This window comes from Hyalella azteca, unplaced genomic scaffold, assembly GCF_000764305.2.
Source record: "Hyalella azteca isolate HAZT.00-mixed unplaced genomic scaffold, Hazt_2.0.2 contig5528, whole genome shotgun sequence".
In the NCBI taxonomy this organism is placed as follows: domain Eukaryota; kingdom Metazoa; phylum Arthropoda; class Malacostraca; order Amphipoda; family Hyalellidae; genus Hyalella; species Hyalella azteca.
This window is the reverse complement of record NW_025935716.1, coordinates 597,981-614,308: the sequence shown is the minus strand read 5'-3', so window position 1 is coordinate 614,308 and position 16,328 is coordinate 597,981. Positions and strand designations below refer to the sequence as shown.

Here is a 16,328-nt window from a genome sequence, read left to right as displayed (position 1 = left end):
TCAAAGCGCGAAAGCGAGTCAAAGCGCGAAAGCGAGTCAAAGCGCGAAATCGAGTCAAAGCACGAAAGCGAGTCAAAGCACGAAAGCGAATCAAAGCATGAGAGCGAGTCATAGAACAAAAGTGAGTCATAGAACAAATGTGAGTCAAAGAACGAAACTGTGTTGAAGGTCGAAAGTGAATCAAAGAACAAAAGTGAGTCACAAAACGGAAGTGGTTCAGCGAACAAAAGTATTACATGAAGAATTATTTTGCCCATAGTTCAAGCCCTGACCTCACCCTAGTGAGTAATCCTGCCTCATTCACGAGTACGAATTGGTGAACGTAACGCGCGACGGTGAAATAGCTATGTCAGTATATGCGAATTGTGCTCCATTTACAATAAGTGGTGCAGATACCAGGAACAAATCAATTGTCAAATCATAATGATACAACTGTCTCCGATAGAGACAAGGCTCCTCTTACATTTCATATTATTTCTTGCGGACCAATCTGAATACTTAATTGATTAAACCAGTGATTACCAATGTACATCCTAAGAGTTAAGTTTTCAGTGCATTCGGCTAACTTATATCGTTTTCTCATGTCTCGCCTGTACGCATTTAATTTTACATGATCTTGTCTATACTCCATTAACACCCTATATACTTGCACGATTCTTACCCGATACATTTCTTGCCATCACCTCATTTCTCCTAATGAACTAGTTTGTTGCTCGCCTAGCAGAATAAACTATCCTCTTCCTACCATTAGCACGGCCTTAACCTAACTTCGTTTCAACTGCTAACTCCGATGCAGTCGCAGACTCCTGGCAACATGTCAACACCTAAGGCTTACCATTTAATATCCAAGAACTAGTAGTTAGTCTGGGTCTGAAGTTCTGAACTGCCTTTTAGTCATTTATCAATAACGTAAATAATAAGTAGAATTCACTCTTCAGGCAACAGTCTTGAGTCCTGACCCACGAAAATATACAAACTTACAATTCGATCAAAATACTCTGAATTTTGAGAAGGATTTCTAGCCCAAATCAGTGTTAAATTAGAACTTTTAGTAAAAGATGGACATAATTACGATTGGTTGACTGCGAGTCGAAGAAGAGCTCAGGAGGCTGGACGTTCGACGGTTAGGTAGTTCATGAAGTCTAACCACTACTCTGAGAAAATTTGTACTCACTACTTAAAATTTACTATCTCCATTTTATTTACAGACTTTGGGCAACAGACTCCCGAAATATTCAATTAGATTACTAACTTTAAGAAGCGTTTGTTCCTTAACAATTTGTCTCTAAGTTAAATTAAGCAAACGAACTAAACGATAGGAAGTAATAGCGTCTCACGACTAAGCCAACACCAACCGAGTTCAACGTGATGCACACTGCCGAGGACATTTGGAGGAGCAAATGATACACAAACATTTACCACGAATGCATGTCTGCAACTGATTGATGTCCGGTGACAGTCGACGCTGCATAGCTGCATTACTACGCGATGGTGCCAATTATTATTAAAATTAGAAATAAAATGACGCACTTAGCTCATTTTTATTCTAAAGGTGTGTATATTTGTTATATGTTGAAATCAACACTCATGTTTTCATTAAAAAAATCTGATGTTATAATTATTAACTGAGTGGTATGAGTCAATTCAATAAGCCTCATCTGTCACTTATTTTCTCCCTCCATGGGCGATCTCTTTGTTAGTCGTAATGAACTGGAATTTTCGCTGCAAATCATATGAACGGTATATTAAGTTCAAGTTTTTTTTAACACTTGCACAATTTCTGATGGAGGTCTAAAATGTATTTGGATCTTTACGCCAAGAAACAATTTTTTTTACAATCCTTCCGAATTTCCGCTGATGTCACTCATCCCATCTAAATATTTAAAATGTAACTATTTCGTCGTTTCTAAGACTACATTGACTATAGAGCAATCGGTATTTATTTCTATCGCAGGACAATGATAATACATACTTATATTAAAAATTTCGAGCTGATCCTTTCAGTATTGAAGGAGGTATGAGTGGATTCGGTTGAGAGAAAAGTTAGGTTGTTCGTCTGAGTCCGCCGGCGTGTTCCCAGCGGCATGCGGGTTCGGAGGAGTGTCGATTCGGTCCTAAGCCATTGAACTGACACGTGCACTGGGTAGCCGCTAAGTGTCGCAGTGTTTGGTCAATATAACGTTAGAAAAATTAAGTATTAAAATCTCAGAACCTCTTGCTTACTTTTTTAAGTGCTGGTCCTAAAATTCCGCTACCGTTTTAAATGTTTCTTTTATTATTAACCTATCGTTAATATTTGCAGCGCGCTTATCTATCGATAAAATTAATTGTCTGTCTAATTTGTTCATGCATCAAAATGACCAAATGATGAATTTTAAATACTCATACCCGAATTTCTGTGATTGAAATCTTGATACGTTATCGCTATTAAATTTTAATACAATTTTTCAAATTTCCATCATTTAAATGTCAGTATGGAATGTGGATCAAGTCTAATTATTGTGAAATCGAACTTGACATGACCAAAAGCTATGCCTGTCACCTGTGACGCCGCCATGACGGCCATGTCAGTTATGATCATGGAAACACCATGTGAATGTACGCCTTGGAAAAGTCGAAGTTTATCTCATACTTTTGTGTGATATCGAAAACGTTGTTGGTATTGTCCAATCGTGAGATTTTTAAGATTCTGGATGTGTTTTTTTTATTTTAGAACGTTTTCATTGCAAAAATTTGTCAGCTAGCCTACAGATAAACGACTAGTTAACTTGATTCGGCGTTGGCAACACGGGATTGGATTTCAAACCACGCGCGATTTCGGAAGAGCGGCAGGCAGTTTCCAATGAGCTCAGTTTATAAGATTTCACTGCAGTGGGTGGTGAGGTGGTGTAACGCGGTGGTAGGGTTGGTTTTTCGATACGTTTTCTTATATTAACATGAGAATATATATTAACTATACAGAATTCCACACTGGCCTATGAAGTGTGTACATAGCCTATGAAGTGATGATTCGATGCAACGTTCAGTGGTGGACAACCATTACTCTCTGGGCTATTCGCTTCAGAATACGGTGGGGCAAAGCTCCTAATATTTAAAGCAAGATGATGTCACGGCTGGTTACCGACGGATGGCTTAATCCACGGCTGATTGGTGGTTATCCGGAAATATGCTAGGCGTTCCTTTCAAGGCTGATTGGTGCACAAATTTGGTGGTGCACGGCTGCGTACCCACATGATACCAGTCACGACATGGCGTGCACTCATGAAACACTATTTTTGTATAAGTTGGTTTCTAGCACGATGCACCAAGAAATCAGAGTTCAAATTTCCTCACATTTTTTTCGATCTTGTTTTTGCCAAGTGGATAACAATCCAGGGGAATTTCGGTTGAGGTAGTTATTTTTCTGACAGTTTCGATTTTTCCAAAACGTGTTTCATAATTACGTTGCATGATTGTTAACCTCGTGCTTTTTTTACTGCTTTATGAGTTTTTTTCCTTTATCAGACGACTTTAGCGTCATATCAATTCCATTGACTTCTACCCACTCGTGAACTCAGCAGTCAAAAGCGTTCTCTTGATGCTTGAAGTCCAGAGACGCGTAGAAGGCCCTTTCTAAATTTTTTAGTATTTTTGGTTAGCTCCATTTTAGAGCCCTTATTAGTTCGGTACATATTTTCAATACATGCAATTACTTATAGTTTTGGAAAAGTAATGGTACATTAATAATAATAAATTATTAGACTCCAGTGACTGTCCGACGTAACAGGACTCGACATACTATCACATCTTTTCCAGAAGCTTTTCCCTAGCTCAGTGCATAACTTGACATCCGGTCGGTGCGCTTCACGCTTTCGACCATTTTAGCATAAATTTGGAACATGGTTGCTTGTTCTGAAGACGCCTTGCTTGCATACAGAAACACGCTGGAGCAAATGAACACATCCACGGACTTATCGTTGAGCCACGACCTTGGTTCATTTTAATTTCCCGAGGAATGTTTTTAGACTTCAAGTTGATTAGGTTTCATGTCAATGTCTGGGTATTAGATTGGCCGATTGTTCGGGATCTATGTCTGAAGACGCTCTTGTAGAATCAATCAGTTCATTTCCTCGTCCCTCGTTTAGCACTTTCTTCTTCAAAAATCCTTCTCCCGTTACTGCGCTGAAATAGATTTTCGATCGTGTGATGAGATCAGTCGAGTGTTCATTTTTTCAGAATATGTAGGTCTAATTGAATTTATACGCTACTTCATGTACTAATTTGACCGAAAGCCTTACCTTCCAAATCGTTGTTTTTCATTTATTTCAAATAGTCTACGGAGGTGAAGAGAGCTGTTTGCATTCGCTATTATTTTATCATTTAGTGCAAGTTTTACAACAAGAATATGGTATGAATATCTGTGAGCTTTGCAGTCACGTGGTTGCGCTGAAACGCTCCTACGTGTTTGTATGATTGGTGTCAACTTATTTCATTGCTGGCACACGACTCTGGGCCATGCATTCCTGGCATTTATTTTCTGGAGGCTTGATGGTCTAATATAAGGGATTTATTTGGCTTGTGTGGATTGAAGTCGATGACGCGTATAGATCAGAATTGCTAGAAGGTTAGTTATCAGAGGATGGGATCATGTCAGTCCAGCTAGGCGTCACTGAGCAATGTTGATATTTGATAGGCCACCCGTTGCAACCCTATCAATAAATCGCCTAAAATCATTTTTCGCTTCAACAACGATAATGAAAGCATTCCTAGCGTACAATTACTCCTTACTCCGTCTGTGGGCCAGTGCACTTTTGTTGCAGGAATCTTAATCACAATAACATTTTGATAGAGTCATATTCACTTGAAATCAGTTTTGCTAAGTTAATCCTAATTCTAGATAAGCAACAAAAATGAGGAACTTGAGAACATATCATTTTATTGCGAGTATCAATGAAGTGAATAATGCACTCGTTCATGTTTTAATGATCAGTTCAGTCTAACTTGTGAACACTTTCCAAAATATTTAAGTAACTCGTCGAACTTTTCACGCTTAGAAATGAAGAACTCTTTCTCAAATTCTGTCGTTACGCTAAAAAACTGAATTTGAACTGATCGATAAGCGTTCCATAAAGTTCATATGATTAATTTAAATTAACTTATAACAATTTGCATTGCTGACTTTCGATGTGTTGAAGCTTTGTGTCAACTACCTTACATAGCATGAATTGATTATAGTTATTTACTGAGCACTTATAATTATCATTAAGATTTTACACTATTTTCAGAATACATGAATGTGGATAAGCAGCATCAAGAGGCGTCGAAGTATGAGCAACTAGCCTTGAGTTGGTAGAGGGAAATGAATACCAACTTTGAAACAATTTATTCAGCAGCTTTTCGCCCACAAATAATCACAAAAGTTGAACGGGAGTCATAAATTACATTATTTAGATTCAAATATCATGTCAAATATTAGCAAAAAGCTAGTTCATTTTATTGGCATTGATGCCATTTACTGTTATTTGAGTTAATAAATTCATTTCACGTCTGGTGATATCAGGGATCATTAATACCCCATCTTAAATTTATAGCGACGGTCATTAGCCTGATAATTACAGCTGTTGTAAAGGTAGGCAGGATTTAGTTTGGAACTATTCGAAATTATGATTTGTGAAATAACAATCAATATTATTTATCTGCACCTAATAAAACCCTTCAAATTGCTGGAATTTAGAAAATGGTAATGCATGGTATTAGTTATAGAAAACATTAGTATTTCAGAAGCATTTACGATCTTATAATACCTTATTACTATTATGACTATAGTGGTCACTACATCAGAGATGGTGTGAATTTCTTAAGGATTATGCATGATATGATGCATTTAGTACAGGTAATGCTAATTGAGGCTCTATGCTGGCAAGATAAACGCTTAAAAAGAAAATTTTAGTTAAAATAAATGCCAGGAATTCCGGAGGCACATGAGACATGATAAAGGCGAACGAGTTTATAAGATGTAAATTTATTGATATCGGCTGGAGGTTTAATAATAAGTTTCAAGAGAGAAGTAAATCTCAATTCTCGGCGCCAGTCAGAAGAAAGACATCGGGGACTGGCTGGTGGCAGTCAAATGGTGCTTCCCATCATTGTTATTATGATGATCAATTCTTACTGTGAATTGAGGAATGAAAAAACATCTTAGCATTTCAGGGACGGACAGGTAAGCAGGGAATACATAACTTTTTTCACTCGGAACAGTCCTAACCTTGAAGCCTGAACCATTCGTGATTATTACTGACAATATATTTCATTGAGAGAAATAACTTAGCGCACTTACCAGTTTCACACATTTATACATTTTAACATTGTTCTGGAATAGTGGTTATGAAAATCCATCTAGAAGGTTTCAGTTCACGTATTTTGATTTATCATGCGAGATAATTGAAACATTACTTCAATTTTTACCGAACTACATGTCAACCCAAAGACCTATTAGTGTACGAGTTAAAAAGCACGACCTCAACGTAATGGATGCAGGGCGCGCCACCGTGAAACGGAAATTTTGAACATCGACTAGCCTCTAATATATTTCCAAGCAAATTTACCGAAAGACCCCTTATCAGCCGTGGATTGAGCTTCAAGCCATTTTTCTTTTTTAAATATGAAAAACTCTCCCACCACGATTTAGAAAGCGAAAGACCCGCAATTATTTGACTGTTCGTTACCTAACAATACACATCGAAGCATCACTTCATACTCTTACCAGTGCTCGAATTGTAGGAAGCTTACAACGTTCTGCGGGCAATCGTCATAGCTCCCCCGAGGAGTTGCATGAAACCTGCCTGGCGCTATCAGTTCGTGCAGCGAATGAGCCTTCCCTACAAACTGGCACGGCGGGTGGACACGATATTAAATTATCTACCTAAAAATAATCCAGAGAAACTTAATTTTTCAGTATTTCATACGAAAAATCGAAGCATCTTCAAAATACGGTGCTCGGTACTATGAGCTAATAAAATTTAGGCTTGGGTTTCGGATCGTGACGCGTTCTGGGATCCAAGATCTATCGCCATTTTTGACGATTAGTCGTTCGACTAAAGGGCCGATTTGATGCTGAAGATAAATACTGGCGGCTTGAAGTTAAAGTGAACAAACTTTAGCGTCTCGGAACCGCTTAATAAAATAAACTGAGACAACATATAGATCGTGTATTTTGATTGTTCCTAATTTCAACGGGTGTCATACCCGGCACTATTTAGTACAGTCAAGTTGAATTGTTGTCGGTCTTAAAGATGTCGGAAGCAAAGGCGATCTCTAAAAATTTTTAGGGACAAAACACAGACGAACAGTTCGAACTGTGTCTCAAAATTCACTATCAAAATGTCATGTTTAGAAGTATAGCATATATGTATCTCGTTTTGTCTCATTTTGTCCCGCTAAAAAGATCTCATGAAGCGTCCAGATTGTCACGAAAAGTTAAAGTTGTTCAGATTTCTATCATCAATCGGGACAAAGCTTTAAAAATGGTCTCGTCTCGTTTCAACTTGAATGAAAAAAATAATGAGACGCAGTTGTCTCTGGAGAATGAATGCCGGAAAGTCACTATTCACAGTATCTGACTGGTGCAAAGATTTTTTTAAGCGTTGGCAGACAATACTGAGCCACAAGAACTCTAGATCTGCTTGTTGGCCAGAGGCAGTTTAATCGAATGCAATAGATTTGCGTTTTCTAGAGGCTATCTGCCGATTATGCGATAGGTAAGAATTGCCATAAGCCACGTTGTGCATGGATGGCTTTCGGCAGGCAACCCTCTTTTTGGAATATAAAGTAACTAATAACAATGTAATTCACTGAAGGTGGATCTAACAAGTGAAAATAGACTAAGAATGATTATGTCATGCCACATTCATGAATTTCGGTCACTATTTTTCGTCATCAATGCATGATGTTACTTGCAGAACTCTAATGATTTAGTCGTGAGTCCAGTGAAAAAACACAAGCATGATATTCATGTAAAAATTGGTAAATTTTCGACTTGCCTGTTACACGAAATTTCCGTAGCAATTAGTAATGAGTATGCTTAGAGAAAAATAGAACTTTCATCCATACTAAATCTACACTATCTTCATAGAAGCTCCTATAAGCTATAGTTTCAGACTTCGCTGTTCTGTCAAAAATTTGAATGCGAAACCCATGCTAAAGTTGATTTTTTGAATCAAGTTCTCTCATTGACGAAATAACTGAGATTTTATATACTCATACGTTATTGAAGTTTAACACCAGTAGTTTTTACGACTAACAGTAATACAGGAGTACATCAATGTGTGACACAGGGGAAATTTCTAGCAAAAGCGGATGTTAATTATTTTCAACAGTTGGGTATTAATATTTTCAAAGAGCTCCAGAGACACGTATTAGCTTAAGTAATTTGGAGCTCGGAGAGTAAACATGGATCAAGCGGAACGGTATATTTCAGGGTGAGTTCTTAGTAAATGTGCAGGTTTGCCTCCACAAAAAAAAAATGCTTACTCGCTTAGAACATTCCCGAAGGTTACTATAAGGAATCACCCTTCCCCAACATCCTCAATTTAACAGCATAGTTGGTCATTTCGAGCATAAAAAATATACACGTATTGAATGTGCGACCTTTGCGAGCATCGATTGCCTGAATGTTTGGTCATTTTTATTTTGCCAGGAGTGTTTCGAAGCGCGAAAAAGATTCTGTTCAGGTAGGAATTATGAGCTGCAGTATGTCACTCATTTAGAGGCAAATTCGTTTTTCCAAAAGTTTTTGTCGTGAGCAGTACCTAGGCGTCCGACACAGAAGCGAAGAGTGAGGCGTTTGCTGCACAGCTTGCCCACTTTTGAACATGAAAATTTAAGGCTCCCTCAAGTACTGAGCATTCCATGGCTGTTACAACTATTGGAAAAAGTTTCCACTACTCGGAGAAAGGCAGGTCACTCGTTGCACTCCTCGCGATATGAACAGCAACAAATTTAGGCATGGTCCCTCGATCTAACCGTGCGCGATAATGTACCTCCAGACCCAGAGCCAAACATGGCCCGGTGTGCGCTTCTCGTACGACAATGCGACATTAAATCAGAGATTATGTATCAGAATGGGATGTCTTCAAGCGAGTTTCTGGAATTGTAACCTAGAATTGAGAAACATTGAGCCAAGATGTTAGAGTAACCTGGCTTATGTGAGCTCATTTGTTTCAAATTGCAACACCAAACGTATAACCGAGGAGTAACATCGATATTCACAAGAGTATTTTACGATAATGCAATAATACCAGTCTTACAGCCAGTGTATGATCATTATATATTTGAGAAACAAGGCCACACAAAATTCAGAGATGATACTTACACGTTGGGAGTGAGCGTTAGTGTTGCGTCTCTGAAGTTACTATAGCGGCTTTACCTGGTCAGCAAAATGTTTATCGAAATATATGGTCTTTTATGGCATTAATGGCATCAACAGTTTGATATCGTTTGGAGAGAAGCACGGACTGATCGCCCGCCTGGTCAGTAGTGTCCTGTACAGGCTTTGGCATGACACGCATGGCCTGTCTCCTTGATTGTTTACTGATAAATTAAATTAATTTTCATCCCAACATAATTAATTTCGAATATTGTACTTGTCCTGACATATATTCATTTAATTATATTATTAAGTTTTGGGTCTCCACCAGCCTGTCATAAGACGAATAATACGGACTAATCAATTGGTCGCTGTGAATTATGGTTAGTCTAGTTCTATTAAAACGAGCATAAATACGAAAATTTACTTCAGAGCGCCTTGAAAAAATGAAAATCGAGAAATTTGTGTACGAACAGTATTTGCTACGGCTGCAAATGACTGTCTGCCACAATGGCCTACAATGCACTAATGTTTATGTGAGGTTTTTTAAGCCTCACGAGTCCTACTCCTCATCGTCATCCTGCAACAGTCATACAGACGACGAGTGCCTTGCTTTCCGATCCCGCCAGCCGTTGCAGTGCAAGCACCACCACGACCTCAAACGTCCACCTTCGCTTTTCCTCATATCATTTTCCTCAAATTGCTCCACAACCTTAGTCTGCTCTCCTTTAGCTGTTTTCTTAGCCACCAAATCCTTCTTAACCAAATGGACAGCGTCACTGCTTATTTTCTTCTCATTTGTGAGCTTAGACGCAGTATTTTGTGAGATTTTATCTTTGGGAGGTAACTTTGTCGGTGGATGTGAAATGGATTTCTCGCATTGCCTGTCATTATTATCTGAGTCACTTTCGTCTTCATTTGTACTTGGCTGAACTTTGAGATTTAGTCTTACTTTGGCAAAAGATTCATCTTGTTTCTTCAATGTGCTGTCTTTGCGGACGAGAAGCTTATCCTTTGTGTTGGCTCGCGACAAGGACTTGTGTGGCGCGGCTCTGTCGTGTCTGTCGCCGCTGTCACCGAGAAATCGTAATCCCCGGAGCTCTCCGGCATCTGCAAACCAGACGTGTTCATGTATCATGTTAACTGTGAGAAATGTTACTATTATGTTGCAAGAGTTGCAGAAAGGTTATTTATTATGAAGCTTCTATGGAATATTATTACGAGTCGGCTATTGTTATTTTAGCAGAAACACAACAGTTACAACGAACCAATTAAAAAAATTACACCCAATAAAACCGGCCTGCGCGTGATGCAGGCTGTTCACTCACCGGCCTGCACGTGATGCAGGCTGTTCACTCACCGGCCTGCACGTGTTACACGCTGTTCACTCACCGGCCTGCACGTGCTGCACGCTGTTCACTCACCGGCCTGCACGTGCTGCAGGCTGTTCACTCACCGGCCTGCACGTGCTGCAGGCTGTTTCACTCACCGGCCTGCACGTGCTGCAGGCTGTTTCACTCACCGGCCTGCACGTGCTGCAGGCTGTTTCACTTGGTTTGAGGCGTAGGAGGCTTCCTGCCTTCCTCAGACTGGGATTTGCCGAGCGCCTTGAGCTTTGCCTCGCGCACCTGCTTCTCCCTCACACTCGCCTGCCGTGCAAACAATTAATAAGCGTCAACGCTCGGATCATTCAGACTATTACGCTTCACTTAAAGAAGTGACTTCACTATTACACTTCACTTAAAAAAGTGACTTAACTACTGCACTTCAATTTTATGAATCTGGTGCTTAGTCATTTTATCCGTACCCATCCTTTCTTGTGTTTGTTTGTTTTTGGCTTGTTTTTAATCTTATTTGTGACGTGCCCTCGAAGTTTACTTGAACCGGACGCCACGATGGGTGCTTCGTATAATAATAATAAAATTAAAAATAATAATAATAATAATCATAATAATAATAATAATAATAATAAAGACTATACTACAGGTTAGCAGGTTTGCTCGGCGTTTCTCGGGATACTTAACACTTGCAATTTGCTAATCCCGTTATTCCGAATTCCTTCATCCCAAATCCCGTAATAAAGAATTCAATCATCCTGAATTCTATCATACCAAAGTTCGAGTAAAGTAAGTAATTTTGAAACTAACGTACTAGTATTCGGGACATCTAAATTTTGAATTTATAATTAGCAGTTTCAGACAAGCTTGATTAACGTGCAGTAGTGCTCCGGGGAGAAAAATTACCGTTATTGTGTTCAAGTTTTGCTCAGTAGAGAGCCAACCATTACAGTTATTGTATTGCCGTTATTGTTTTACCTTTATTGTATTACCTTTATTATATTACGGTTGTTGTATTACCGTTATTGTTTTACCGTATTGTATTGTATTGTATTGTAATTACTGTTATTGTATTCATACTGCATGGTGACGAAAATATAGGATCCTGCCGCCCATGGGTTCATCATAGCTTGGCATCAAGCCACTCAAAAAATCTAAGGTATGCACGGCCAAGATTTAAATAGCAAGTAAGAAAAGTCTACAACATTACACAAATGAGTATCTGAATAAAAAATTATAAGAAGTTTTGAAGAAGTTTGAAGTTTTAAATGAAAATTTTATGAAAAATCTTACCTAATATTTCGTCTTCATGCTTGCATAGCATAACTAGGAAATGAAAAATTTCTCAGAATTTTGTAAGCTTCTACGGAATTATATATAAGTACGCGCTTTATATCATATTTGCAAACATTCGGTAAGTATTCGACTTGAAATATCTTAATTAGCTTGAAGCATAAACAAAATATATAAAAGATCATGACATTAACACTTCTAAAAAAATTTATTCACAGTTTTATCCATGCTACCGCCACGAACACTGAGGTTTAGATTCATCTTAAATCTTTACTTTTTAAATCTCTCTTTTTCTGCTGTAGTTGTAATAATGATAAGTCGGTCAAAGGAGGTTTAGAATTTTCTCGATGAAAACGCATGTACACCGAGTATTAATTGCTTAATTCTTACTTCAAGAGCAGATACTTACTTCTCTTTGCTTACAGGTTTACAATTATTTTAAAGTTCTAACTAATTTTCTTTCCTCACAGAACATGGCCCAATACTATATAAAATTTTTTACAAAAAATTGCGCGCTTGCAAATGCACCGTTGAAAAGCGAGCCCTAGCATGAACCCTCAGCCCTAAGTGCATTGCTGCGAGGGAGAATTTCGTCATAACGACCTCCATAAATTGTAATGTTGAGATGATGAAAAAGCGATGAAAAACGCTAAATTTTTCCATTTCAGATTCGAATTTACGGGATCTAATCAACATTGTACCTCACTAGATTATTGCACATGGCCTTAGTTATTGCAATTGTGGAACTTGTGCCACAAGTTGAGACTTGATCATATATCCTGCCATATATCCCGGCAGTGGAACTTGTGCCACAAGTTCCACAACTTTTAAAATGGAGCGCTGATGCTATCCTAAATGTTTTATGTATTTTATATGGGCGTTGATCGTGCGCGTATCAACGATACTTATCGTGGCTGAATAATACGTTAAAATTAAAACGTATTCTTATTGGTACAATAGCAAAACATTGCAAAACCTGGAAGAGAGGATTGTTCTAAACATTGAAATGTGATTTTAAAACTGGTATTTATAAATATAATTTAAAATGTACCAATTAGCTTCTGAAATTTTGAAATGTTAGTCAAAAAGGAGTTCTATGCGAAACATGAGTTTTGGAGGGGCTCATCGTGGTTATTTTATATATACGATTGGGAATGGCGTTTTTTTAATTATTATTCACCCCAGGCAACGTATGCAACGAGAATAATGTTCATGAATGTATTCAAAATTGCCATTTTGAAAGAGGATAACAGTTTAAATTAGTTATTAGGACGCTATTTTCAGTGGGGGTCACGATGTACTTCTCTGTTGTAACGTCGGTGAAATGACGGTGTTATTGCATTGTCTCTGGAAGTCTATATATACAGGGTGTCCCAAAAAAACGATACTCAACTTTGAATGGCTGTAACTCAGAAAGTAATAGAGTTAAAAATTTTTGGAAGGTCAGGATTTGTTCTCTATGTTTTTCTGCATCTCTTCACCAAAAATCAGACAGATCGATGTAGCCATAAGCGTTTGATAGAACTTTCAGTGACATGTGCTAAAATCGTTTTTAACTCTATTACTTTTTGAGTTACAGTCATTCAAAGTTGAGTATCGTTTATTTTGGGACACCCTGTATAGCAGCTCGTAAAGTTAACGGAGTCGTTTTATTGTTTCTATACCATGCAGAACTTCGGAACGGAAGAAAGCTTTTCATTATTACTCATTGATCTGCACAAACGAACAATATTTCAAATGGTGAAGAGCTTGCAAAAAACTTTATTCTAATTGGAATGCCGTTGTAATGATGCTGATGACATAATAATAGGATAGGTAAATTAATTGATTTGATTAATATCAAGCATGAATTTGAGTATGCATTTTTGACCTCATCATACCAGGGCGTACTACTGTGATGCATCACTTCAATTATCAAGAGCAAAAAGAAATCAAACGCATAAAGGAGAAAGATGAGTGGAGTTGCCAGTAGCGGAAGCAAGTCGTCTCTTTCGCCTCATGATTTTTCTTTTTAGCCTCAAAGCGGAGCCATAGGGAGCCACGTGCTCCGACACCTGCTGTCTTTGGAGTAGAGCCCGAGGGCCTCGTGCTCCGACACCAGTTGTCGTTGGAGTAGAGCCCGAGAGCCTTGTGCTTCGACACCTGCTCTCTCTGGAGTAGAGCTCGAGAGCCCCATATGCTCCGACACCTGCTCTCTGTAGAGTAGAGCCTGAGAGCCTCGTGCTCCGACACCTGCTCTCTCTGGAGTAGAGCCCGAGAGCCCCATGCTCCGACACCTGCTTTCTCAGGAGTAGAGCCGCGAGAGCCCCATGCTCCGACACCTGCTCTCTCTAGAGTAGAGCCTGAGAGCCTCGTGCTCCGACACCTGCTCTCTCTGGAGTAGAGCCCGAGAGCCTCGTACTTCGACACCTGCGCTCTCTGGAGTAGAGACCGAGAGCCTCGTGCTTCGACACCTGCGCTCTCTGGAGTAGAGACCGAGAGCCTCGTGCTTCGACACCTGCTCTCTCTGAAGCAGAGGTAGAGAGCCACATGCTACGTCACCTGCTCTCTCTGGAGTGGAGCCCGAGAGCCTCGTGCTTCGACACTACCTGCGCTCTCTGGAGTAGAGACCGAGAGCCTCGTGCTTCGACACCTGCTCTCTCTGAAGCAGAGGTAGAGAGCCACATGCTACGTCACCTGCTATTTAAAGCAGAGACCGAAAGATCCAGGTGCTAAGACACCTGCTCTCTCGGAAGTAGAGGCAGAGAGGGCTACGTGAAACGTCACCCTTCTCTCTCTCTCTAGAGCAGAGGCAGAGAGAGAGAGAGCATCACTTGCTCTCTCTCTCTCTCTCTGTCTGGAGCAAGGCGCTGCATATAAGCAAGCAGATACAGTATGCACAGCTAAAACAAGTAAATTTGAAAGTTCCAGTAAACGAGGTGATGACGCCTCCTTGATTTATCAGAGTAACTTGTCTTCGAAGGATTGGCGATTTGTTTACCTCGCTGTTTACTCATCGTTCAATCGCGCCAGCCTTGCAGTCTGAATTGTGAATATGAATATCGTGTTACTGGAGTCTACGGTGCTGATGAAGAGCACATCGCGTTACTGGAGTCTACGGTGCTGATGGAGAGCACATCGCGTTACTGGAGTCTACGGTGGTGATGGAGAGCACATCGCGTTACTGGAGTCTACGGTGCTGATGGAGAGCACATCGCGTTACTGGAGTCTACGGTGCTGATGAAGAGCACATCGCGTTACTGGAGTCTACGGTGGTGATGGATAGAGCTCATGAATTAGTATTATTGCGGTTGATAACATAATTTTTTCATTAATAAATCTATTGCGTTTCATTTGAACGTTGAACCGAGTTTCACAAATTTGATTCACAGCAAGCAAAGAAACAAGTGCTCTTCGTTTTCAAAAAATAAGGAGTCGTTCGCCATTTTAATACTCACCGGTATTCTTCCGAGTCCGAGGTAAGCTGCGAACAAAGAAAAAAATGTATAAAATTTTTCTTGATACAACCGTTGTTTATATTCACGTATCTCACCAGCGGTATTATGACATATAAACACAGAATTCATCAGTCAAACACATGAAAGTATACAAGGAAACCACCTACTAATGTTTTATGTTGCACGTAATGAAGTAATTAGGTTGCTTACGATCATAATAAAAAATGGATTGAAATCAAACTGCCGGTATCAAAGGTCAAGTTAAAAATGTTTCAGCAGCAACCAATAGGGGAACAGAAAAGGAAGATTTAATGCAAATGTACGTAGTATTGCGCTTAAGATGAGACATCATAGCCAGAAGGGCGCCTATAGATTAGGGGACAACCCCCTCATGAAAGAGGTTATAATATATCCTGGCTTACTGAAGCTCAAGGTTCCTGCAGACAAGAATTTTAACGAACCCTAGCAATAGCGAGGTTAAGCTAACAAGATTCTAAGGAGGCAAATGAATTGAGGCAAAATCCCGCATGAGTGAGGTGTGCTGAACTCACCGTTGTGGCGACCCTGCAATCGGCCGTTGGCCCCGATACTGCCGAAGACCGTAACAAAAGACATTTGCTTGGCTTCCTGTTCTCGCTTGACTGTGGGTAAAAATTTAAAGGGAACTTCTGTAAAGAAAGAGAACATGAATGACTTTCGATATTTCGTTCAAGTTCATCGGTTAATTGAGAGCGTGAAATACTGCATAATTGGCCGTGAGCACGACTGTAATGTCATGCCAGAGTTGGTTAAAACTGTAAAAACCAACGTAAAGAATACTGGGTTGCGACAATTAAAAGGTACACTGTACACAAATACATTTTACAATACTATACTATATTAAGACTTTATAAACCCAACTCTGAAGCGATACTGAGA

At 39.4% G+C, this 16,328-nt stretch overlaps 1 long non-coding RNA gene across 1 annotated transcript; it reads right to left on the bottom strand.

Moving 5' to 3' along the window:
- Positions 1 to 5,343: 5,343 nt before the first annotated feature.
- LOC108682046 lies at positions 5,344 to 16,079 on the bottom strand. The gene is made up of 4 exons (XR_001931544.2): positions 15,962 to 16,079; positions 15,411 to 15,436; positions 10,866 to 10,992; positions 5,344 to 10,453 (listed from the first exon to the last, which is right to left on the bottom strand). It is a non-coding gene; the product is annotated as an uncharacterized LOC108682046 (long non-coding RNA).
- Positions 16,080 to 16,328: the final 249 nt, after the last annotated feature.